The sequence below is a fragment of the Misgurnus anguillicaudatus genome, chromosome 3 (genome assembly GCF_027580225.2).
Source record: "Misgurnus anguillicaudatus chromosome 3, ASM2758022v2, whole genome shotgun sequence".
In the NCBI taxonomy this organism is placed as follows: domain Eukaryota; kingdom Metazoa; phylum Chordata; class Actinopteri; order Cypriniformes; family Cobitidae; genus Misgurnus; species Misgurnus anguillicaudatus.
Window position 1 is genome coordinate 35232866 of NC_073339.2, and position 26954 is coordinate 35259819.

Genomic DNA, 26954 nt, shown 5'->3' on the forward strand with positions numbered 1-26954 from the left:
TTACTTTCTACAAATTGTATTCAGCATACTTTTGGTCAGAGAAATGTATTTTTTGGCATCTTTAATTCTCTGCCCACTGCGCAAAGTGACGTCAGAATGACGTCTTTTTCATGGATTTTTTGGACGTCCGAATTCGGTACATAAAAGGGGTTGTTTTGTAACGCCAGGCGACGTCTTTTTTGCGACGTCTTCTGCACGTCTAAATGTTTACATCCGTAGGACCTCCGTGTAAGGAAAAAAGACATGAAAAAAGCGAAAAAAAATGATTGTCTCTGCACTTCACCCATCCATTGCAACACCGAACGTTTCAGTCATTTCCTGCCGGCCGCGGGTTTCGAACCACCGATCTCTGGATCACAAGCCAGTCTCGCTAACCACTCAGCCACAAGGCCATATGTTAATTTTGTATATAAGGCACACTTATTGCATTCATAACACGAACGCAACATTATGAGAACAGGTGAGAATATTTTCATGTTAAATTGTTAGTATGATCATATATTGTAATATAACGAACTACGCATTTAATTACAGATTTTTAATTGTACATTTAGATGAATTTGTATATAAATAAAGAAAGCAGAAAACACAGTATACTGTATAAAATAATATAGACTATTCGTAAGTATTAATCATGTTGGTACAATAATGCTGATATTTGTAAATAAAAAATGTTTTATAGGCCTAATCATGTAATACAGACATAGGCCTGTCATAGACGTCCAAATGACGTCCAAAGAATTACCCAGTTCAAACGTCAAATGTTGCCCGTAAATATGACGTCCAAATGACGTCCAAAAAATTACCCAGTTTAAACGTCAAATGTTGCCCATAAATATGACGTCCAAATGACGTCCAAAAAATTACCCAGTTTAAACGTCAAATGTTGCCCGTAAATATGACGTCCCAGTAGGGTCATGGTTGGACGTCCAAATAGTGGACCTAGTTTGGACGTCGAATAGATGTCCAGAATTGGTCATGGACCGACGGACCCAATATAGACACGATCTGCACGTCTATTCGACGTCCTGTGTTTAGTGGGTGTCCACAGTAACTGCATTGATCTGCCATCATCATTACAGTTTGACTGTGGTTTTCTGTAAAAATAGCTTAGTTTTCACAAGAACTATCATTCAAAAAAGTTAAAAATTTCAGTCATTTAAGTTGTTAAAGTTCATAGTATGACTTTTTTGGTCCAACACAAAAGACTTTTCTGGTTGCTTATTTTCATGTGACTATACACAATGAATGGCAAAGTAAGCTTTCAAAGCAAGTTATTGCAAAAGCACCATTAAAATGTCTATTTCGAAATTGTCTTAGTCATATACTCGACAGTATTGCTTTCATAATCACTCTTGCAATTTGTTATTGCATATGCAGATCGAAACGTACAACACCGCATGCGAAAGCAATAATTTTTTGCGCTTTTTTGTTTCTACAGTAAATGTTGGCTTACGTTATAATGGTTATAAAATGTTAGATTATTTGTCAATTTCTCCCACAAAGCTACCATAAGTGTTTCGTAGACATGGAAAATTTGCCAAAAACCATGAACTTCTTTTATTGTTACTTTGTAGTCTGATCCTAAAAACAGTTGCCCACTTTGGTTTCTCCACACATTCATGCTTGATAGCAATTGGGCACACTAGGATCATTTTCAAAAATCAAAAAACTTTTAAAACTTTCAGCATGCAGATTTCCCATGAGATCACGTCATCTATCGCACCTGTCTCCAATTGAGTCTCATGATGAGGTAACACAAAACACACAACAGCCTCCCAGTCATGCAAGCAATGACTCCCACAAGAGTCCTGGTTTGTTTCAGGAAGACTACACTCATCTGACCAGCGTACTGTGACAACCCCATTTGCGTGACGTTTTCATTGCATACCTGCGCATATCCACACTCCAGCAAACATCCAAACCCCTTAGCCCGTGCCTTTGGGATTAACCCGATCCACTTCAGCACCTCCGTGTTTATTTTTCATATCATTGAGAACAACAACTCTCCCCGGGGACAAATCTGCGTCTTTGATTTGCGCATCATTCATTTGCCAGAATTCATGTGAAGATGGCATACAGCAGGTTTAGTTCATATAATATAACTCCAGCCTGTCTGTCACACTCTGAAGCAATTATTCGAACAACAAATGACAGGGCTATAAATCACCCTCAAGCCAGAGCTCAGGCACTAACAGGGAAAAGTACAGTGTTGTGCGTGTAAACCCAATAATGACATGGCAGGCTAGGCCTTGAATGACAACAACAAATTGACCGCAACATACGCTCATTTCACAGGTTTGAAATAAACATCTATATTTATTGTTTAAATAAAGACTATGCTATAGATCAGGGCTGATTAACTTTGCTTCTGGTCTGGGTGGACGCCGTCCCGCAACATTTACTTGTGATCCCATTAAACCATAAATTTTCAAGCAATCCAGAAGATTTTGAGTAGCTTGTTATGGTGTGTCAAATAAGGTTTGGACTTAAATATGAGTGACTTTGAAATCCAGTCTTAAGTCTCATCGGCTAATTATGAGCTTAGGAGCATTAAAGTTTGATTTCCAGCTCACGTTTAGTCAATATTAAAGGACACCCCTACTGAAAAATCCAGCTAAGACCAGCATAAGCTGGTGAGCTGGTTTTAGCTGGTCCCCAGCTTGGTTTTAGCTGGTTTTGATGGTGTAGGAAGCTGGTTTTGCTGGTGTAGCAAGCTGGTCTAGCTGTGTTTTGGTCACATTTTAAGCTGGTCTAGCTGGACTTAGCTGGTCATGCTGGAATACCAGCTGGCCCACCAGCATGACCAGCTTTGTCAGGCTGGGAGGACCAGCGTAAACCACCTTAAACCAGCTACAACCAGTTAAAACCAGCTACCAGCTTATGCTGGTTTTAGCTGGATTTTTCAGTAGGGACGTACTGTTATTATGCCTATTTTTACGAAATGTAATATAAGTCTTAATAAGTGTGCCTAGAATATGTCTGTGAAGGTTTAGCTCAAAATACCCCACATATCATTTGTTATAGCATGTCAAATATGCCCCTTTTTTGGTAAGTGGGAGAAAACGTGCTGTTTTTGCGTCTGCACATTTAAATGTAAATGAGCTACTGCTCCACACTCCCTTACAGAGAGAGAATGAGTACTTAAAATAGATAGTGAATACACTCTAAGACTATAGTATATTTAGCTTTAACATTTAGAAAAGCTTTTTCGGTAAAATTTACCAGTCAGTCAGTGGCTATAGGCGGGGCTTTGTTTGTGTGATGTCACATTAGCAAGAAAATAAAAACAGCATGTCAAATGAGACTGCTTTGGTTTGGTGGGGATTAAAAAAGAAGAAAAGTTTTTTTTTCATTCTAGGGTTGTTGTGTTCACACCAGTGGTGACTCGTGAATGCTCTTCCGAGGGGCACAATTTCCAAATATGTGTTGGGAGTGTCATGTGTTGCTCGTGTTTTCAAAATATATGTTTGTTGCGTCATGTAAACCATGTGCATCAAGTGTCTTGTCAAAATAAGTGTCTGCTGTACACGTGTCGAAACCGTTTATGATAAAAGAGACGCTCACGTTCACAAAATATACGAAAGACATTCACTTAACAGTAAATTCTTATTATGCATGAGATTATGCGAGTATCTGGCAAACACGAGCGTCTCTTTTATCATAAATTCTTTAGACACGTCTGCAGCACCCACTGCGCAAAGTGACGTCGGAATGACATCTTTTACGTGTAATTTTTGGACGTCCGAATCCGGTCCATAAAAGGAGTTGTTTTGTAACACCAGGCGACGTCTTATTTTCGACGTCTTCTGCACGTCTAAATGTTTACATCCGTAGGAAAGGTGTAAGGAAAAGAGACATGAAAAAAGTAAAAAGAGATGATTGTTTCTGCACTTCATAGCATGAACTCAACATTATGAGAATAGGTGAGAATATTTTCATGTTAAATTGTTAGTATGGTCATATACTTTTAATATAACAAACTACACATTTAATTACAGATTTTTAATTGTACATTTAGATAAATTTGTATATAATTCAAGAAAGCAGAAAAAACAGTACTGTATAAATAATATAGACTATTCGTAAGTATTAATCATGTTGGTAAAATAATGCTGATATTTGTAAATAAACACATTTTTATAGGCCTAATCATGTAAAATAGACATAGGCCTGTCATAGACATCCAAATGACGTCCAAAGAATTATCCAGTTCAAACGTCAAATGTTGCCCGTAAATATGACTGTAATGACTTGTAAGAGACGGAAGCAAACGCAGGTGTAAAATGAAACAATGTTTATTAAATATAAACAAAGAGAGAGTATTCTATGTCAATGCGGAAGTAATCCAGTCCGGTGTTGTTGCTGGCAATGGTGACGATGACTACGGTGGAAGTTGGTGTTTTGAGTGCGACGTTGGTGGAGTGGTGAGCAGTGGTGAAATCCAGACTGACACGGAACATCCACACGAAGACGACGACGACAATACACATCCAAACTGAAACACGTAATCCAATGCACACGGAACAACCAAGCAACACGGAGACTGAGCAAACAATAGAATCTGGCAGGGAACAGAAAGTCAGGTGAGTATATATGGAGATGATGTAATGATGAACAGCTGGAGCGAGACAATCAACACACAGGTGACAGGGATTGCTCTAACGAGCACATGGCAGGGTAAGTGAACAACACACACATACAAACATGACACGGAGGAAAACAATGGATTTTCCTACCGTGACAGTACCCCCTCCCCTAGGAACGCCCCTCGGCGTTCCCAGCCTGCTTTACCTGCTGATTGAATTCATCAATAAGGCGGTGATCCAGTATGTCCCGAGCAGGAACCCACCTTCTCTCCTCCGGACCGTAACCTTCCCAATCCACCAAGTACTGAAATCCGCGTCCCCTCCGTCTGGAGTCCAGAATACGGTTAACCGAATATGTGGTCTCCCCATTAACGATACGAGGCGGAGGGGGAACCTGGGCAGGCGGATTAAGACGGGAAAAAATCACCGGTTTAATTTTGGAAACGTGAAAGACGGGGTGAACCCTCCTGTACGCAGGAGGAAGGCTAAGACGCACTGTTACCGGATTAATGATTTTGGTAACAGAAAACGGGCCAATAAATTTGGGAGCAAGTTTATTCGAGACGGAACGCATCGGAATATTCTGGGTTGAAAGCCACACTCTTTGACCGACGACGTATCGGGGAGGCTTCGACCGGTGGCGATCGGCCTTGGCCTTGGTGCGTGACCTTGCCTGGAGCAGAGCTCTGCGAGCTCTGGTCCAGGTGCGGTGGCACCTCTGGACTAGTGCGTTTGCGGAGGGAACCGACACCTCGGATTCAGTACTGACAAAATTAGGTGGTTGGTACCCTAAACTACACTTGAATGGAGACATGCCCGTAGATGACACCGGCAGAGAATTGTGTGCGTACTCCACAATTGAGAGTTGCTGACACCAGGACGAAGGATTCTTGGAAACCAGACATCGCAACACCCTTTCGACGTCCTGATTGGCTCGCTCGGTTTGACCGTTGCTCTGGGGATGAAACCCGGACGAAAGACTAACAGTCGCCCCTAGCAATTTGCAGAACTCTCGCCAAAATTTGGACACAAACTGGGGACCCCGGTCAGAGACCACGTCTGTCGGGAGGCCATGTATTCGGAAGACGTGGTCAATGACAGCTACTGCTGTTTCCTTGGCTGATGGTAATTTGGGCAAGGGAATGAAATGGGTCGCCTTCGAGAACCGGTCCACTACGGTCAAAATCACCGTATTACCCTTAGAGGGTGGGAGGGCGGTAATAAAATCTAGCGAAATGTGGGACCAGGGTCTCGAAGGGACAGACAGCGGTAAAAGTAACCCATCTGGAGGACGATTGGAAGTCTTACCAACGGCACAAACCGAACAAGCCAAGACGAAGTCGTGGACGTCACGAGCCATACCAGGCCACCAAAATCGTTGCTTGACTAGAAACCTAGTTCTACTAACCCCTGGGTGACAAGCAACACTGGAACCATGACCCCACTGGAGGACGTCTGACCGTAACCCTTCCGGCACAAATAAACGGTTCGGTGGGCAGCGAGCCGGGGGCGTTACCCCTTCTAAGGCTGTCAAAACCTTCGATTCGACCTCCCATCTGAGCGCGGAGATAATGATTTTCTCCGGTAAAATGGGCTCTGGAGTAGCAGTACGATCGGAACGCTCAAAAAGACGGGATAAAGCATCGGGTTTGATGTTTTTGGAACCCGGCCGGTAAGAAAGTGTAAAATCGAAACGACCGAAAAACAATGCCCACCGAGCCTGCCTGGAGTTAAGTCTTTTGGCAGTTCTAATGTATTCGAGATTCTTATGGTCCGTCCATACAATGAAAGGTACACCCGACCCTTCAAGCCAGTGACGCCATTCTTCCAGTGCTAGCTTGACCGCCAACAACTCTCGATTGCCAATGTCATAGTTAACTTCCGCAGGAGATAAACGATGGGAATAATATGCGCAAGGATGAACCTTTCCGTCTGAGGATGCGCGCTGGGACAACACTGCTCCTACCCCCACCTCTGACGCGTCGACCTCCACTATGAATTGACGTGAACGATCAGGGGTAACGAGAATGGGAGCTGAAACAAAGCAGCTTTTCAGTTTGGCAAACGCAGCCTCAGCTGCGTCTGACCACCTGAACGTCAAACCAGGGGAGGTCAAAGCAGTCAGAGGTGCGGCTAGTTGGCTGAAATTGCGAATAAAACGCCGGTAAAAATTGGCGAACCCCAGAAATCTCTGCAGGGCCTTGCGAGACTCTGGGGATGGCCAATCTACCACAGCCTTAACTTTCTCAGGATCCATGCGAACACCCTCAGTCGAAATGATGTGTCCTAAAAAAGAAACAGACTGTGCATGAAAAACGCATTTCTCCGCCTTGACAAAAAGCCCATTCTCTAGCAACCGCAGAAGCACTCGTCGTACGTGTTGCAAATGTTCCTGGAGAGACGAAGAAAAAATCAATGTCATCCAGGTAAACATATATGAACTGATCTACCATGTCTCGCAACACGTCATTAACGAGTGCTTGGAAGACTGCCGGCGAGTTCGTTAGCCCGAAAGGCATCACGCAGTACTCAAAATGGCCACGAGGGGTGTTAAACGCAGTCTTCCATTCATCCCCTTTCCTGATGCGAACCAAATGATATGCATTACGTAAGTCCAATTTAGTGAAGACGGACGCTCCCTGCAACCTCTCGAAGGCTGAAGACATCAACGGCAAAGGATAGGTATTCTTTACCGTGATGTTGTTCAACCCTCGGTAGTCAATACAAGGCCGCAAGGATCCGTCCTTCTTACCCACAAAAAAGAACCCCGCCCCCGCTGGAGATGAGGAAGGGCGAATGAACCCCGTTGCCAGAGAATCAGAAATATATTTCTCCATGGCCTCCATCTCCGGAACGGACAGAGAGTATAACTTGCCCTTAGGCGGAAACGTACCTGGCAATAAGTCTATGGCACAGTCATAGGGACGATGAGGAGGAAGAGAATCAGCCCGCGACTTACTGAACACCTCCTTCAGGTCGTGGTACTCCGCGGGCACGGTAGACAAATCCACTGCTTTCCCCTGAAACACAGACTCAGACACAGAAACACAAGCAGAGACAAGACAGGACTTATGACACTCCTCGCTCCAGCTGATAACGGAACCCAATCTCCAGTCGATCCTGGGATTATGGAGATGAAGCCAAGGATGTCCAAGAACTATGGGGGTGAGAGCAGTGTCAGTAATAAAAAATGAAATTGTCTCAGTGTGATTCCCAGATGTGATGAGTGTAATGGGTGCAGTGGTGTGCTTGATAGTGGGTAATGGATGTCCATTGAGGGCGAAGGGCTCAATCTGGTGGGTGAGTGGAATGAACTGTAGCTGAAGCTTACGTGCCAGAGAGCTATCGATGAAATTGCCCTCCGCCCCCGAATCCAGAAGTGCGTGCCCAGTGTGTGACTTCGTGGACCACCGTAGTCTCACCGGGAGGAAGGTAGATGTCATAGAGGTCCTCTGTGCGGAGATCCCGCCCGAAAGTAGCCTCTGCCTGGCTATCGGGTGTGGTCCTTTAACCGGGCACCGCGGACATTGGTGACCCAGCTCGCCACAGTACCTGCAAAGTCCCAGGGATCTCCGCCGCACTCTCTCCTCCCGGGGTAACCGAGCTCGACCCACCTGCATGGGCTCCGGATCTGGGAGACCGCCGGCGGACACTTCACTGGATGGACCTGCATCTTCCCCTCTCAACTGGGACGTGGCGTGAGTCCTTCTTCTGACTGAAATGGACAGGCGTGCGTCAACCCGGATCGCCAAATCCACCAGCCCATTAAGAGAGGTGGGTAACTCCGCCGTAACGATCTCTCGCTGGATCCGATCCGCCAACCCATGCAGAAACTGATCCCACTGCGCTTCCTCGTTCCACCTGCACTCCGCCGCCAGGGTACGGAACTCGATAGCATAGTCTGAGACCGACCGCTCCCCCTGCTGGAGATCCGTGAGGAGACGGGCGGCCTCCCTCCCGGCGACGGAGCGGTCGAAAACCCTTCTCATCTCTTCAGAAAGCGAGGCGAACGAGGAACAACAGCTGTCCTTGTTTTCCCATACCGCCGTCCCCCAGAGGGCAGCCTTGCCCGAGAGAAGTGAGAGCGTAAACGCTACCTTGGTTTCCTCGAGGAAGAATGTCCGGGGCTGTTGGGCGAAATGTAAAGAACAGTGAGAGAGAAAAGTACGGCAATAGTTGGGCTCACCGGCGTATTTCTCCGGAATCGGAAGTCTCGGTTCCGGGATGAAACTACCCCCTGGAGGTGAAGATGGTGCGGGCGGCATGGGTGGCGCAGTGGGAGGCGTGATGTCCAGAGATCGCTGAGAGAGCTCGGAAACCTTCGCCACCATTACCTGGACGGCCTTCCGCATATCTTCGATGGTCTTATCCTGATGATCCATACGAGCCATCGATCGCTGGAGAAACTCCTCCAACGCGGAGATTGGTTGACCACCTGCTGCTTCCATGTTGGCCAGATTCTTCTGTAATGACTTGTAAGAGACGGAAGCAAACGCAGGTGTAAAATGAAACAATGTTTATTAAATATAAACAAAGAGAGAGTATTCTATGTCAATGCGGAAGTAATCCAGTCCGGTGTTGTTGCTGGCAATGGTGACGATGACTACGGTGGAAGTTGGTGTTTTGAGTGCGACGTTGGTGGAGTGGTGAGCAGTGGTGAAATCCAGACTGACACGGAACATCCACACGAAGACGACGACGACAATACACATCCAAACTGAAACACGTAATCCAATGCACACGGAACAACCAAGCAACACGGAGACTGAGCAAACAATAGAATCTGGCAGGGAACAGAAAGTCTGGTGAGTATATATGGAGATGATGTAATGATGAACAGCTGGAGCGAGACAATCAACACACAGGTGACAGGGATTGCTCTAACGAGCACATGGCAGGGTAAGTGAACAACACACACATACAAACATGACACGGAGGAAAACAATGGATTTTCCTACCGTGACAATGACGTCCAAATGACATCCAAAAAATTACCCAGTTCATACGTCAAATGTTGCGGTAAATATGACGTCCTAATGACGTCCAAAAATTACCCAGTTCAAACATCAAATGTTGCCCGTAAATATGACGTCCAAGTAGGGTCATGGTTGGACGTCCAAATAGTGGACGTCAAATAGATGTCCAGAATTGGTCATGGACCGACAGACCCAATATAGACATGATCTGCACGTCTATCCGACGTCGTGTGTTTAGTGGGCAGGCACTTATTTTGACAAGACACGTGATGCACATATGTTCACTTGACGTGCCGAACACATATTTTGAAATTACGAACCACACACATGAAGGACTACATATATGTTTTGATGAGCTTCGCATCGGGCGCCCTCGAAAAAGAAGTCACCGGCCCCCACTGGTCCTCACACTCCCAACACTCATATATGTCCAAACACCTTGTAAAAGTGAGATACATTGTACAAAATGTTTCCTTTAAAGATATCCAGGTTATATGTTCACATAATGATATTTACATTATTTAGAATGCTTTTATGTAAATCACAAAAAAATTTGTTTAGCTGGGTTTCATAGGCAGGGTCACACATTTTATAGGACACCAGTTCTCCATGACCGGCTATGAAGACTTTAAATACTAAACATATCTATATTAAAGGACTAACCAATAGACTGTAAATACTGGTGCTGCTGTGTCTTAACTTTTTGCTCCTGTCTTGCAATGTATATATTTAGCATGATGTATAATTATTTTGGGATCTCATTACAGATCTCATTATAGATCTCACTGGGATGTTAGAGAGAAAGGTGAAAAACAAAAATAGAAACTAATTATATTAGCATTAAAATTTTTCATGTTTGTAATTGGCTTTGTAAAATGACTGTATTGAAGGATGGTATTTTTAGAAGTACCCTAATAAATTTTTGTGCAACCACTAATAATAAAAAATGTTTGGGAAATTAGCATTGCAATACATTATAATTAGAGTAGTTTAGGTAGAGTGTTGTTTGAGCAGCGCTAAGGTCATAGGTTTGAATTTAATGGATCACACATATTTATAAAATATGTAGACTGAATATTTAATGACCAAATTTAGTTAATTGCTTTTGTTGTAAAGTATTAGTTGGTAGGTCTGCGCTGGCTTTTTGAAAGCGCTATATATGTTGTAGAGAAGTTTTTGTTCCCTCAGCCTATAACTATGTGAACATAACAGACACGCATATACGTGGCGGCCATTGTAAGACCACTAGATTGCTCTCATTGGCAGATTTTTTTTTTGCTTGTTTTATGCACAAAATCACTTAAATTTGATATTTTTGGTCTTAAAAACTAGACTTATGCTTAGATATTTTTACTGAAAACAAGACAAAAATACTAAGATTTTTTTTTCTTGAAAATCATCTTTTGCAGTGTACTCATGTTCATGAGCACTCACAAACATGACCTCAAGACTTTTGGCATAAAGTAAAATCTATAACTTATTCTGATGTCAAACCCCATATAATTTTTTGGGGTGGTTGTAGAGGTGTACAAGCCTCTAAGACACAAGTCAAAGCAGCCACAGGATTTTACTTAGGTGCTCCATGAAGGCTTGTATTTCTGGGCTTTGAAGTGTGCCCAGGTGTTGGAAACATGTGACTGGGTTTTTTTTTCAGGTTAGCTACAGTGGGAGGTTCTAGTTAAGCCATTGCAAAGCTTTTGGTGTCCAACTATAGTCTGCCAGAAACAGGTGATGTTCAGAAACATGCATACAACACTGTTACATTTGTTACACTGTATGTGTCACAAATGTATAAAAAGCGTAGACATTTGTAAACTATAAAAAGGCCTTGCTCAGAAATGTTTGCTGTAGTCAGCATGTTTCCATCATTTGCATGGTTATTAATGACAAGCGGTATGAAGTGAAACCCATAATGTTTTTCGATCAATAACACAGAGAAAAAGCGCTTGAGGCTCTTTGCAGATCCTATAAATGGAAAATGACATGACTAATTGTTTAGGGAGTAAAATCCATTACTTACAGCCTGTGGAGAACAATGTGGTGTAGAAGAGTCAAAACTCATATGAAACGGACCTTAACATTTAAAGTGAGATGAATTTACAATCTCATCTTTGCTATGTATATAAATAAAAAATTATATCCTTATATTCACTTTGTCTTACTTTGACATCGATATTATATTTATTTGAATTACATTACATTTATGCATTTGGAATACTGTCGAAAATGACTTGCAGTGGATTTAAGGTAAAGTATACATTTTCTTGACTTCGCATTCACATTTTTTTTAAATACTTTAAATTTTTTAATTACTCACTGATGGTCATCGCTGCGTCTGAAAAATTAGACAGCTGACTTGTTGCCTCGCTGCCTCATGTGGCAATGACTTCGGAGGCAAGAAGGCCACTAAGAGAAACACTTTCGGACAGACTTCATAGGCAGCGTGTTTGAAATATAAACAGAAAGTGTCTTTGTAATAACTTATCACACATTTGAAAACTAAACTACTAATTTCTCACTGGAAATGCAATTAAAAAGTGAAAATATACATTTATTTACAATAAATTTGTGCTCCAGATGCTTTCTTGGTTGCCATTTTTTTTTTTTAAATCGACCATGCTCGACTAATCACCTTAAATGACAGTGTATAAAACCGTTAAAGGCAATATCTTAATATTTCTGTCTTCATCATGGCCCCGAATAACAAAATATGTCCATAAGAACGTGTTTGTCATTTAATGTAAATAAATTAAAACAGGGATATTTGACTTCATCATTTGTGCTCTGCATTGGGCTATTTTATCCAAAAAATACAAACTGCATGTAAACAGGAGTGAAGGGGTTAGCTCCAGTCATGTAAACATCTTACTTCGATTAAGTCCTTACTCTGATTTTTGGTAATAATCGCATTGTTGGTGTACATCTAAATATAGTCACTGATTCATGAGTTCATTTTTAGATCAACACCCCCTAGTGTTATTATTGGAGTTTCGAAATGTTTCGAAACAGTTATGATGTAATAAAGCCGCGTTTGCTAAAATCACGTGACTTGGCCAGTTTGAAACACGCTCCAAATCAATGATTAGAAACCAAAGATTCGTAAAGGTTTTGAAACCTCACAAAGCAGTGTTTCGAAAGTGACCATCATTACTTTTAACCAAGCGTGCCGCATAAGCCCTGAAGAGTGAAGCCAAATTGTCTCGATCGCCCCCCAGTGACTGGTCCCAGTATAGGTCATAAACCCCGCCTCCCCCATGTTATTCAAAGGGACTTGAGACCAACTAAACAATTTAATTACACTTCAATTATCTTTTTTTTCAAAGCTGGTCATTTACTGTAGTTTTTATCACGCTTATGTAAATACAAATGTTTGTTTTTAATATAAGTTCGTTTTTAGTTAGTTATTTAATGCTATAAAAATGATGGTGTCATGTCATGATTGACAGCTGTGATATGCGCATTCTGCGAGAGCGAGGGCGGGGCCTTGATTTCGCAGCTTTACTTCCTGCTCACTACTGCGCAGGACTGGTACTAAAAAATGCTACTGCGCAGTCTATGCTTTTAACCCGTTTAATTGGATTACTGTTTTCTGGATTACCCTTTTGTCTTGATGTTTGGTTGGACTGTCTTTCTGGTTTTTGGATTTAATTGCCTGACCTTAACTACATTATCTTGCCTGCTGTTTTGGATTTCTCTGCCCTGGTTAATATTACATCTTCTGCATTTGAAATTCACTCCACATCTCGCTTGTTCCAGTATGAAAAGTAGTATACCGGTTTTAGGCAGGTATAAGCTGGAACAGCTGAATGTTAAAAAAAAAAATTATAAATGAGCTAAATCCATTGTGAGCCTATGCCCAAGGTAGCCCCTTATGGAATGGCTGAAATTCCACAAGGGGGCGTATTTGTTCCTCAGAAGTTGCACAATAAACGTGACATCCGAATATATTCATTATAAATCGTGAATGAAAAGTGAGATTCGAACGAATGTCCGTTAGTGAACTAATTGTATACACTATTTATACCGTAATTCGGTCAGAAACGTCAAGATTGTGAGATGAACAAATCGTTTTGGATTAAAAGGCTTGGATATTCCATTTCCTTGGACTTTTGGGGATTTATGAACAATTTGTTTTGGACAATTTCACCGAACCGGATAAAGGAAATATTTTGAAGGTAAGTAAATACCCGGTTCAGGTAACTAACAACTAGATTACAGTTTTATGACTGCTAAAAATCATATCATGCTTTGTGTGTGCGCTTAATGGAATCCCATCTGAGCTTTACAACGATGTGCCGCATGGCCGTATATTTTGAAGATTTAATGCTTCAAAGTTACAATGACGTAATGCAGCCTCACGTACAAGGGAGGGGGTGTACCGTGTACGGCACAGTGTTCCTTATCAGGTTAAACTGTGATTTGCAAATAAATTAGCATGGCTAATATACAGTAGACACATGTCAGAAATCATAAATTATACTCGCATAGCTAAATACAGTACAATGACGTCATAACATGTACGGCAGCAAGTTCGCTCTAATTCTCACATGTGAATCACAGCATGAGAGTGACGACTTCCTCAGTAATCTGGATTTACACTCAAACTGAGGTGACACCCAAGGCAATTTGCAAATTTTACATTTCAGTGTGAGAAAAACTGATGATGAATATTATTTAATGTGGACATAACATGAACATCAGACTTTTTCTATATTTAAGTGCCATAATTGGGTCCCCAGTTCCTCTTAGAAAATATGAAAAAGATCAACCCAGTAGCTTAGTTTTGGTAAACCATTCTCTGCAAGCATGTGAAAAAATAGGTCATTGAAATTTGGCTCCCCTTGTGATGTCAGAAGGGGATAATACCGTCCCTTAATCTGCACTATCCAACCACGGCACTGCCATTTAGTGCAGAGATCAGCTCATTTGCATTTAAAAGGACACAACCAAAAATGGCACATTTTTGCTCACACCTACAAAGTGGCAATTTTAACATACTATAATAAATTATCTATGCAGTAAACTTCACATATCGTATGTACTCTGGAAACACCAAAGATTTGTTTTACATCTTAAAAAATGCAAGACTGTTCATCATTTATTGATGTGTCTTGTGTTATTTGGAACCATGATGACAGCCATAAGTTATGTTGGGGAAACAGGTAACACATCAAAATCTCGGCATTTTTTTATTGACCTACATTGTATTATCATCTTGGTATCATCATTTGTGAAATCACTTGTGCTTTTGTATAGCAAAAAAAAATACATAGAGTACATTAAAGTGCATTAAGTACATAATACATAATTTGGGACACAGCTACTGTCTACATTTGTTGTATAGACAACATTTACAGTAAGTTTCAAACGTGTCCTTCATAATTTTAGTTATGTTTCATGTTGTTTGGAACCATGATTGACGCTTGACAGCCTGTAGTGACTGTCTGCATTCCTTGTATAGATAACGCCGGTTTGAACATTCTGCTTTTATGCTCCACCGAAGAAGGAAATCATTTAGGTTTCATATTGTACGTCTTGGCTGCAAATTAATGACAGGATTTAACTTGGGGAATGAATTATCCTTCTAACATAAACTCGATTAGCAAGAGAATTTCCAGACATACTTTCATTCAACAGTACAACACATGCATTCCAATGAGCATATAGATTTAAAAAAAAAATTATTCAGCACTCCATATGTGGATCATAATTAGATGGTGTTTGTATAATAAACGAACATATAGTCAAAGTCGAAAACCGGTAAACTCGGCAGCGATTGACAATTAAAATGATCCACAAGGCCGCAAGACCTATTTGACTAATTAATTGTCCAATTGACTTACACAAGTGAGTGCTGTATATAGAGTTAAAGACCCTAATTAAAATTGGGAGCTGATAATGAAGTGATTTAGGGAAGGATGTTGATTTAGAGGGAACAGATTAAGGGAATCACTCGAGAACGATGTCGGTTTGCAAGGTTGCATCCCCGATGACTTGAAAAAACAAAACAATGACATTTATTTCAAGTTAATTGTACAACAAGAATGGGTGTACGGTGATTGTCTGTGTTATTAGTATACTCACAAACAAGAACATATTTGTCTAACTTTTAGTAGAGAGATAAATGATCAAATATGCTTGGGTGTTGCAGAATCTGTTTGGGTTTTTCAAATTTAGTCTATTTAATTATGATTATAAATTAAATCTGTTAATAATCATCCTTTACTTTTATTAGTGGGATGGCATTGCTACACTGAACCATGAAGTCAAGTACATGAGCCTGTCTGTTTTATACTATTAAACTATTCTGTTTTTCTTTTTTGTTCTTGATCTGTCTGTCTGTCACCTTTTCTCTCTCTTTGATTCTTTGATGTGCTGCCCCTCATCATCAAAGCTGACTGGCAGCTATTTGATGGAAACATGAGTTTTAACATTAACTGCATCAGCTATGAAGAGCTCAGATGCAAAAGCCACCAAACATAACCTTTGTCAAAAACGAGATAATGATATTGACCAAATGTGCTTAGCACATATACGTTCATCAAATACTTTTGTTTTTAAAATCCACTTAATTCCAGCATTAGGCCATTTAGAAATACCGCTTTGTTGGCAGGATGTTGAACACCACAACGATTTTTCCGCTAAGAAAAATAATTCACGAGTTTGCATTAACATGTAATCAATAGGTTAATTGGCGTCCTCCCCCCTCTTAAACTGGGATAGATGTACAAGCAGAGAGTGAGGTGATGGGGTTGAGGAGGGATGCTGCAAAAGACTGTCACGGGACGGGGGTGAGGGACTGCTATATAGCCTATAGAGACCTCTTCGTGCTGATTGGTTGGATTACATGCCCATGCTTCTCCTGAACTTAGTTAAATAAACATCATTTGGATGAATGACAGCATGTGTAAGTCATGCTGCAAGAGGTTTTTTCCCGGTTAATGAGATTTAATGAATATATTAGCGCTTTCCCCGCCAGCGTTTTTTTTAAAGTTGCCAGCCAGCGCCAGCATTTTTCATGATTTTCACAAAAGTTTAATGCCTTCCAGAAAATGTTCTTCTTTAAATATATAAACATACAATATATCAAATGAAAACCACTCAATTATGGGTTTCTTCAAAAACGCCAAATTTTGAGCAAAAAGCTAAGATGATTAAATTTTTTATCAACTTTTGATAGAGTAAGAACTCTGTGTATGTATGCAGTATTGCGGATTGACGGAACTACTCGTCATTGGCAAGGAAGCGTTTTCTCTTAATTGACGAGTTAACTCGTCAATGGGGGGGGGTAGCCTGGTCCAACCAGACTCTCGTACATTCCTTTCATTTGTACAGAGAGTCTGGCCACACTCCATTGCAAAGCGTTTCTTCCGTTAAAGAGGGTCCTCTGTTGAAGTTTAAAACTATTGGATCTGCCCAGAGTCACTCTGAATCTACCATAACCAATCGCTAACGTTTGGTCGTGACTTATGTCACTCAGTCTGGCGCACGACCTCAACGTCATCGTTCTTAGCCACCCCCTCCTCTACACAGCAGTCCCAGACGTTGTGCTGAAGTGAAATGAAAATTAAGCGGAAGCACGTAGGAGGGCGGAGCCAGGCTAGGGGAAGAGTTAAGATACTGAATTTTTTTTTTTCGCCTTTTACCTTTAGTCAGAAAGGACGGTGAAGAGTGACTGGACATTTTTGCATGTACTTAAAGGGTTTTGCAGCAAAATACAGTCAAATTTGTTAAAGCTCCTGTAGCACACACTCGTGTTTCTTGTGTACCTATAGAGTAGTATAACATCCTTTATATATCTGAAGAGTCTTTAGTTTTATCAAATTTTAAAAGACTCTTTCTGTATAAACCCAATCCCCTTGGACCAGCAACACACTCTGGATACCTTATGATTCACTATATCATCGCTGTCCGATGAAACTCACGTATGTTCATTTTGCCGATTTTGAGATTTTTCGACAGATTGAATGTCCAGGTTCATTTCCATATACAGTATGCGTCACATACCTAAATAGCCAATGAAAACTTGTGAAATCATGTCATCTGATTTTCACGTACCCGTTTGGTGTCAAAGCTGTCAATCACGCCGCATATCTTCCGCCTGTGAAGCATCTCGCCGGTCTCGTAAAGTTTCATCGAACCTCAGCACTGGATATAGCCGAATAAACATGACAATGACTTTCCTTCGAGGTAAACGTTTCCCCCGGATGCCAGACTAACATCTAGGAGTTACTTAATTACGGTAGGACTGTGCAAACAAAGTATCTGTCTAGCATTGGTGTTATTTACGCTGGGGATGTCCCTGCCACTTTTTGAAAGCATTTGGTTAAAATGTTCTGAAAAATCAAGCGATGCTTAAGACTGGTTTTGTGGTCTAGTGTCACATGTGTTGTGTTGTATGCTTATGGTGTGTTTTCTTGTACATGTGTAATGAAATTCATTGTAATCATTTATTAAACGCGCTGCTGTTTTCTACGGTATGGTGCTTTGGCATTGTTCGGTTGAGCTGGTGTTGCAGGGACTGTTACATGTGTGATGTGTGCATTCGACATTGTTGAGGGTTTATAAATTTATGCTGAGTATTTTCTTGTTGTTGACTGGCCTACGCTATGCCCATTTTTGATGCGCGTTATTCAATATTTTTCCTGTCCTGCAGTAATGTTTTTATAAGATATTTTGTCCCCACCACTTTTCAACACAAACTGACACCCCTGTTGTGTAGAATTACCATGTCAGTGTATTGATTCATTGTCCCTTAATGGTTTGCAAGAGACATTTAATAAATGTATAATTAATATTAAATAAAGTAAGCGTATTTAACTAAGACGTAGGCTATTTAATAAACTGAGCGTATTCATCTGTCAATACAAAACGCGACTTTGGCCATTCTACACAGCAAAACCACCAGTGTTAATTTAACTCTATGAGAGTTGATTTCAACACTATACCAGTGTTTATATAATTCTCACTGCCCAGAGTTAAAATAACACTCCAACTAGTGTTAAAGATTTTACTCCACCTTGGTGTTGATCATTTTACTCTGATAGTGTTAAAGAATTAACTCCAAACACTGCCTTTAAAACACCCATTAGAGTTAATTACACTTAAGTAGAGTCAATATTTAAACACTGATAGAGAGTTACTTGAACACTGAAAATAGTACTTCATCATACATCTTTGATTATTAATGACAACAAGAATTAAATTAAGCAAAGTTATTGACCACAAATTTATTTAACAAATTTATTTGACATTATTAAATATTTATAAAAAAATAAAGTTTCACTTGTGAACTTTTTCAAAATTTTCAGAGAGTGGTTATGTATACAGTCCTTTCAATTTTGCCAAGGAGTTTAAACAAAACTGGAAAAGTGTTTTAAAATCCATGTCTGACACACATCTAGGGCAAATCACAGCAAATCCTTCACTAAACATTCTGTAAAACAATACATCACAAAAGTAATCACAATTTTCTTCAGCACATATTAATTAGCAATTTGGGCAAGGATAAAATGCATGCTGAAACCGTAAATGAGATACTAGTTACAGCTAGTTAAAAAAAGTTTGCTCTCAGCTCTCAATCTCTAGTTTTCCCAACATGTAAACTGTTGTTTGATTAAATTAGTTAAAGTAAAGGAGTCCATCATCATACATTACATTAAAAACAAAGTCAAATGCTAATAAAAGGGAGCCTTCCGACTGATGGGGTGAGATTCTTATCAAAAGCCACGTCAAAGTTCTCAAATCTGGCCGCAGATCCTGCTAACCGCAGTAAGGTACGGTTGTCATCCTACTCGTTGCTGAAGATGTTCTTCAAGGCTGGTACAAGACTATAAAAGATAAAGAACAACAGTTATTATATTAGACCTATACATCTGCATAACATTGAGAAAATCATTAGAAGTACAGAGCCACAGAGACAGATTTAGAAAGCAGGCTCTCCTACTTACCTTATGATACACCACAAGCCTGCTCACTGCAAATCTGATGCACTGATTCCGTTGAGGTGATGGTGGAAGGAGATGGAGCAGTAAAGGCAGTGTTGCCATGTCACTATCACAGTCTATGCTCTCACTGGTTCCTTGTAGGAGTCTTCCTTAAACAACATAAACAGACATGTCACAATACTGTACAATTAGGGCTGCGCAAAAATCTATCGTGATAGTTGGCTGTATCGAAAGTGTATCGATATTTCGATCGCTACTATTGATATTTTAAAACCAATCAAATTCTTCTGTGTGCGTCAAACGACCTCCTCTGCCTCTGCTGTAGTTGTCACTGTCCAGTTGTCTGCCATATACGGCCAATGTCTCAGAAGTTAGAGAGAGTGAGAAAATGGCAGAAAATTTAAAGAGCTGCAGGTGTTCAGTTCTATTTTTTTTACATTTTTGATAAAAAAAAGAAAAAGTATTGCAATGTATCACAACATGCAACGCATTGTATCGTGATACGTATCGTATCGGGAGGCCCTTGCCAATACCCAGCTCTATGTACAATACATAATAGAGGTTGACCGATTTTTGGCATATTTTTAAAAATCGGCTTTGGCCGATTTTGCTGCAAAATTAGGCCGAATAATAGACAGGCGCATCTGCGGGCACCTAAGCGTTGTTGTAGAACTCGTGACGCTGCCTCTTGCTAAAAGCAGATAGCTCCCGTGTGTGTGCAGCCGTGCCTTGTTCACAAACAACTTTAGTAAACGATGGCGGAACAAGAAGTCACTGTCAGCACAATCAGTCACTTATAGCGCCTCAGAAATGATAATGTAAATGTGTTTAGAAAGATTTGCCCTAAATAACAGTCTCAACTAAAAAAACATAGACATTTACTATGTTAACTTTATGATGAATAAATAATTTATCAGGTCTACCATATAAGGATTTTATCCTACAAAGCAATAAAAGCCATGGAAAAAAACTGATCAAAGATGATGACAGCAGAGTGTCAGGTAATATCTGTGTCTGATAAATGCATGGTGCAGAGGAGGTTGTAAAACTCTTCAGAAAGACCAGTCATAATTTTTTTAAATACTTTGACTTAAATAGTGACATTTTTACATTTAAAATATCTGCTAATGATGAGAACATTTTGATTATTATGTACATGTAGAAAATCAGCCAAACATATCGGCCATCGGCTGCCCTGATTTCTAAACATCGGCATCGGCCAGAGAAAAAGCCATATCGGTCGACCTCTAATACATAAGATGACAGACACATTTCAATTTGACAAATGAATAAAGATTTTGAAAGTCATCATTTATGAAAGCATGTATTTTGACAAATTAAATTAAAATAATGAAGTGCATTTACCAATATGTGCAACAAAAATGTTGACTAGGACTTCCACTATTCTGCTTAATGGCACAAATGACCATCTTCCAAAACACAACAAATGTTTGCTTGTTACTTCTTCACACACACATTTAATTATGCATAGTGAAAATACTATGTGTATTCTTTTACCTCGGTCATGGAGTCATCTGTTGTCTTAGATTTCTTGGAACGACTTTGGTCAAGTTCAGATGGTAAATGACAGTGGCAGAAGCTGCTTGTTGCATCTGGTGACAAAAATTCATGACAAACACACAAAAACTGAAAAATAAACCTAAATTAGTTTTATAAAACAAAGATAATCATCACACTGTACCTTCATTTTGTCCTCTAACTGTAAGCAGCACATCTTGTAGAATGTCTTCCTCGATTTCAGTGTCATCAACAATGCATACATTAGTCCACAGTCAGTTTAGCTTACCATCTATGACAAAACAAAAATTGCATTTTATATATATGTAAGGAAGCAACAAATAAATGAACAGTGAAAAAAAAATCACCTTCACTAATGAGCAAAAATAAATCAATCCTGCAGTTTGATACATTTCCTGGAGCCCTGATAACCAACTTCAGCAGCATGTTCCAAACCTGAAATAGTGATTGAATAAAAAACTTTGTATTATCAAACAAAATGTACTATAACATTAAATATGAAAATGTTTTTCATAAAGTTATTGCATCTTATTATAAAGTAATTTAACAAAAATATATGCAATAAAAAAACTGTGGCTTAGGTGAGTGACTTGGTTAACAAAAACTATTCAGGACAGGTTTTAGTACATTGATGATGAGTGTTCTTTTAATGTATTCCCATAAATGCACCTTTAAAGACCTTAACGCGCTTACGTGCGATTTCTTAATTTTCTACCTTCTGTAAAGTTGTGCATTCAAATCGCGCGTGGTCATGCGTCGTCATACGTAGATCAGACGCGCGTGAACAGCTTTGAACGCGGTTCAACCAATCAAATCTAATTCCAGCTATCCGTCACTATTAGGGCGAATTCCAATCGTTAGTCACCGTCCCTATGCCCTACTCCCTTCAAAGTGCAGACATACTCGTGTGTGAACTCTGAAAGAAGCAGCACACATTTAAAATGCTACATTTTAAGACAAGTTACATTAGGCGAAAAAACGAGCAAATCATTTTCTCTCACGAAGTGAATGACGCAGCCATTTACCACACCGCGTGTAACAAGCAGAAATAACTGACATTCACAATTTAATTACATTTAAACAGCGAAAATAACCCCCAAAGTCTAATTTATTAACAGTCTAAAATGAAGATATTGTGACAAATGTACAATTAAGGAGTTAGTGATAAAGGTTGAATATCACAAACACCTGCATTGCATCATGTTTCTTTGCCCACATTGCTTGACTCACACCATAATCTGAAACCACCACCCTGAACGTAAGAGAACTGCACTAACTTAACTGTTTAAATGTACCCGCAAATACAAAATTAGCTATTTTTGCGTTGTTTTGCAAATACGTTGAGCACATACAGAATTGTAGATTTTATTAATTATGTAATGTTAGACAAATTGTAGTGTAAGTTACCTCAATACAAAATTAAGAAAGCACATTTAATAACGTTAGTCTCTTAATAATAATAATTGGTTAACGTTAAACCGATTAAACAACGTCAGCCAATTACAAATTGAAATTCAGTTCAGTTCAATTTTAAAGATTTCCTTGTGGTCACCCACCAAAATATTCACGATTTAACAAACCTACACGGATTATTTGCAGTTTATTATACATTTATCACCATCATATTTAACTTATTTGGCTTACCTCAGTAACGTGAGTCCAGGTCGGTCGATGCTGAGTAACTGACTTTCCCGCTTCAGAAAGAAGGGGCGTGGCGTGAATCTTAACTCCCCGCAAACGTTATTATTGGAACACTGGAAAGCAACACCCCCTTGTGGAAGTTTCTGACACTGTGAGTGATGATAAATTATAAACGAACACTACAACTAACACCTGACCACTCTAGAGTAGCGAACTCTGTAAAATCAACACTGGTGGTTTTGCTGTGTAATTAATGATCGGAAGAACGCGTATCGATCAAAGTTACTGTAAAATATGCACGCATGTCCATTTAAACTCAATTTTGGTCAAATGTGGATTATATCATGACACTGGCAAGAATATGGTTACATGTAAATATGCCGTATCAAGTATGACAACGCTACATTCAACTGCTTTTGATATACAGTGTTTTTTTCACTTTCTGAAAAGTTACCGTTTTGGACATACGGGAGTTTCATCAGGCAGCGACGATATGTTCGTGTTGTTTGCATTATATGCACTTACGCGCTGATTTCCAACATAACCCAGAAGTCTTACCGCCTGCAACTCATGACCCGTGGAAGGGTTCATAAATGAAATGATATGTAACATCTACCCATGATACGTAAGATGTACCCATGTTCAAAAAAAAACTTGTGCTTGTGCTTGGTGGGTTTGCCTATGTTTAGCATGAGGAATCCAACTCTTAAACTGTGCTAATAAGTCAGAATGCATGAAATATTTAAATACCAATAAACTGACTAAAATGTTAACTATATTTTCAGTTGGAATATAAAGACCTTACATAGTGAACTTTATTGTTTTTATTACCGTAGAATGAGCCATTTTAATCTACATACACCCTAGCTCTCCTTACATGGGAGTCATCACCATGTTTCTATAGTAGCTCTAAATGGATAACTGTTCTATCGAGCACATTTTTGTTTGCATTGTCTCAGACGATGACGTTTGTCCATTTTTTGGCGTAATAGCACTTTTGGGAGTACTTCGACTCGGCACAGTAACACCCTCCCTCTCCCATTATGAGATGGAAAAGGGGAGCGGACTTTTCAGGCGAGTCGAAGTACTCCCAAAAGTGCTATTACGCCATAAAATATAGTTCCTCTTTTAAATCCGCTTAGAAAAGCGCTACGTTTTATTTTGTACCACCAAACTTGCTCGTATAACTACTCGTCTTAAATAGGAAAAATGTGGATGTGTTTGGTCACTTCTAACTTTATCTCTAAATGGTACCATTGAATGAAGGGGCTAAGCTAAATGCTATCGAAGCGTCGCAGCGCGCTCCAGCGCTTACGTGCACGCACACAGATAATAGAGGGATGTATCAACAATTCTTATTTAAGGTAATAACATATTTTAATATTGAAAATGAGTAGACTATTCCTTTAACAGTATACATACTGGGAACTATATTCTCAGAAGGCAAAGCAACTTCTATTACTTGTACTACTGCTACTTGGCTGTAGTGATTTGCTCGCAGCACCCGAGAAGCCCCCTGGTGAGGAGCAGAGAGTTCGGTCAGAGTTGTGCAAATCACTCCGCCAATGTAGCAGTGCTTCGCCTTCTGAGAATATAGTTCCCAGTATACCGTTAAAAGATCGCCTTGTCTCTTATGACCTTGTTATTTGTATACGGTGTGACTATACAAATCACAACACATAAATAGGAAAATGTTTGCGTTATTTTGTCACTTATTGGGAGCAGTATGCTAGCTGGAGCCATTCATTTTCAGACTTTGTGCCAAGCTTAGCTAGCGGGGGCTGCGCCAGACAGAGTTACAGCACGCACGGAGATGAGAAAGTTATGTATGGACTTATCTAACTCTGGGGGATACGGTGAATAAGATAAATTCCCAAAATGTGGGCGTGTTCCTTTAATTCTGTAATGATAATCTCAGACTGAATCTTAATCTCAATTTTGTTGTTAATCCATGTTTGCCAAAAGCAAGTCATTAGCTTTTTATGGCCTCCCTGTTAACTCCCATGTAATTGTCCTATTTACTGGCGAAAAACAATGCTGTGCTGCACTTTTTTCCCAGCCAGTTTGCTGTTGTGTTTAATAAAGTTTAAACTCCCCCATCTGTCAATAACAGCATCTTGCTTAAGCCTGTATCACATTATGACAGTGTCACAAAATAATCAGTGCTTTAATGATTCATAGTTTGCTCTTATCATTACTTTTGGTTTCCATCCAGTTTTCCACTTAATATGTCACTGTGAGTGGGTAGGCCTATTTTTGACTGTGAAATAGGCATTGTTGATGTAGGCGGTCATGTGTCCAAATGTGTTTTAATAAGTGGTCTCTCTTTTTTACTGAAGCAAGTTTTCAGTTTAGAAAGTTACAGAATAATTTAATTTCCAAATAGATCCCTCAATTGTCCATTTCAGATAATTAAACAATTCCATAAAGCAGCACTACAAGGAAATATAAATGCTCCGGGAAAAGAACGATAAACACGTAATCTCTTTTTGAATGTCTGTCTAATGTAAGCGTGTCAGGGCTAATGTAGGGCCAGCATCCTGCCAATGTTCTGCCAGACTCCCAACGGCGCTACGCCAGCTAAAATCCCAGAAGGCCAAGCGGTGGAGTGGAGCCCAGCATCACATGTTGAGGAAAAAGATAATTACAACCCCTCAAAATAGAAAACCCTTCATTTTCATTTTTGCCTTGGAAAAACCACACACCGATGGGCAGAGAAAAAGAGGCGAGAGTCGAAAAAATAGTTTCAGACAGAGCGTGTCCTCGCAGGGCAATTTTCCTGTCAGGAGAGAGACATTCCGAGAAACATTTAGATGACATGCTAACTGCATCATGTCATTCATTATGCACTTGGCATTTAAATTTCATTTTCTTTTTAAAGTGAAAGGAAACAACTATAAATTCAAGCACAGGCTACTTCCCTGTCTTTAGTATAAATCATGGTTACTCATTCAATGTACTCCTTAAGCTTTTTCTTTAAATGATTGTTTTTATGACCTCACAAGAAAATAATTAAAGGAATAGCTCACTACGAAATGAAAATTATTTTATTATTTACTCACTCATATGACATTCCAGGTATATGAATACAACCAAGTATTCACTTTTAAACGTCCAGGTGACTAAATGTCACATCATATTTAGTCAAAAGACTCCTTAGAACCAATGAGATTTGATGTCATTGACATGCCATCATACTGTATCTGATAAATATATAACCCTGCCTTTGAAAACCCAGCTAAATAAATTTTGATGTGATTTGCTGTTAAAACCATTCTACATATACAATAAAAAGTCTAACAGTGCCCACTCATTTCATTTAGGATGCATACTCACCAGTGATTTCAAAAAACAAAAAAACGTGTATGGAGTTTATGGATTTAAGAAAATGTATCAATAATATTTTGCTAAGTAAAATATTTTGCCAAATATTTTCAATGGTCAATTTCTGTCTCTGAGCCAGCAAAGTGACCCTTAAAAATCATCTAATGCGCGTGTATGAGTATGAAAGAATATGAATAAACCCCCCTTGCATAATAATCATTAATTTTCAGGATTTCTTTAAGACCTTCAGCGTTTTTGTCTTGATGTCTCTAAGACTAATCTTCGCTAATCAAATGGGCAAAATTGCTCTTTAAACCCTTTCCCCGTTCTACCGCAATTTGTATCAGTGGACATGAGAGACACTTTTATAACCATTCAGAGAGCTAATGTGGCTATTAGAAACTCATATTTCTGAAATATGCCCTGCTTACTCTAACCACGTACACACATAGAATAAAAAGATTGTGTATTAATCATTGCCTGAAGTAAATGTTAACTAAAGCTATTGTTGTTTAGTTTCTGTGTAAATGTATGTGTGAGCAATGTTTACCATTTTGATGACGCTGCTTTCTTTCAGTAGCCTAAAAAGATTTTTAAATGGTTATAATTCTGACTGTTTATGAATTTAAATTGTTAAAAACAGCTTTATAAATTCTAATTTAGTATATATTCGTAATTAAAGAACATACAATATTGTGCATAGCTTTTACAATGATTTAAAAAAGCCACACTGTAAAAAATCCAATTAATGAAATGTTGGAAGGGCAAAAATATATAAGTTAAACCAATTTTCTTGTTTGGGCTTAGTTGAGTAGACATATTATTTTAAGTCTAGATAAATCTGTGTTTAAAACATTAAGTGAATGGTTATTTTCAAATTCAGTCAACATTCAGAATGGCTATGTTGACTGAACTAATTAAGACAAATCTGGTCAATA

The 26954-nt window shown here is 39.6% G+C and overlaps 1 long non-coding RNA gene across 2 annotated transcripts; it reads right to left on the reverse strand.

Annotated features, from left to right (window-relative positions):
- Window positions 1-18780: 18780 nt before the first annotated feature.
- LOC141363085 (uncharacterized) lies at window positions 18781-22943 on the reverse strand. 2 transcript variants are annotated; one of them, XR_012368582.1, is made up of 5 exons: window positions 22696-22943; window positions 21215-21486; window positions 21031-21125; window positions 19516-19657; window positions 18781-19395 (listed from the first exon to the last, which is right to left on the reverse strand). It is a non-coding gene; the product is annotated as an uncharacterized lncRNA (long non-coding RNA). The 2 variants fall into 2 exon arrangements; XR_012368585.1 differs by lacking the exon at window positions 22696-22943 and having other exon boundaries at window positions 19516-19661; window positions 21215-21345.
- Window positions 22944-26954: the final 4011 nt, after the last annotated feature.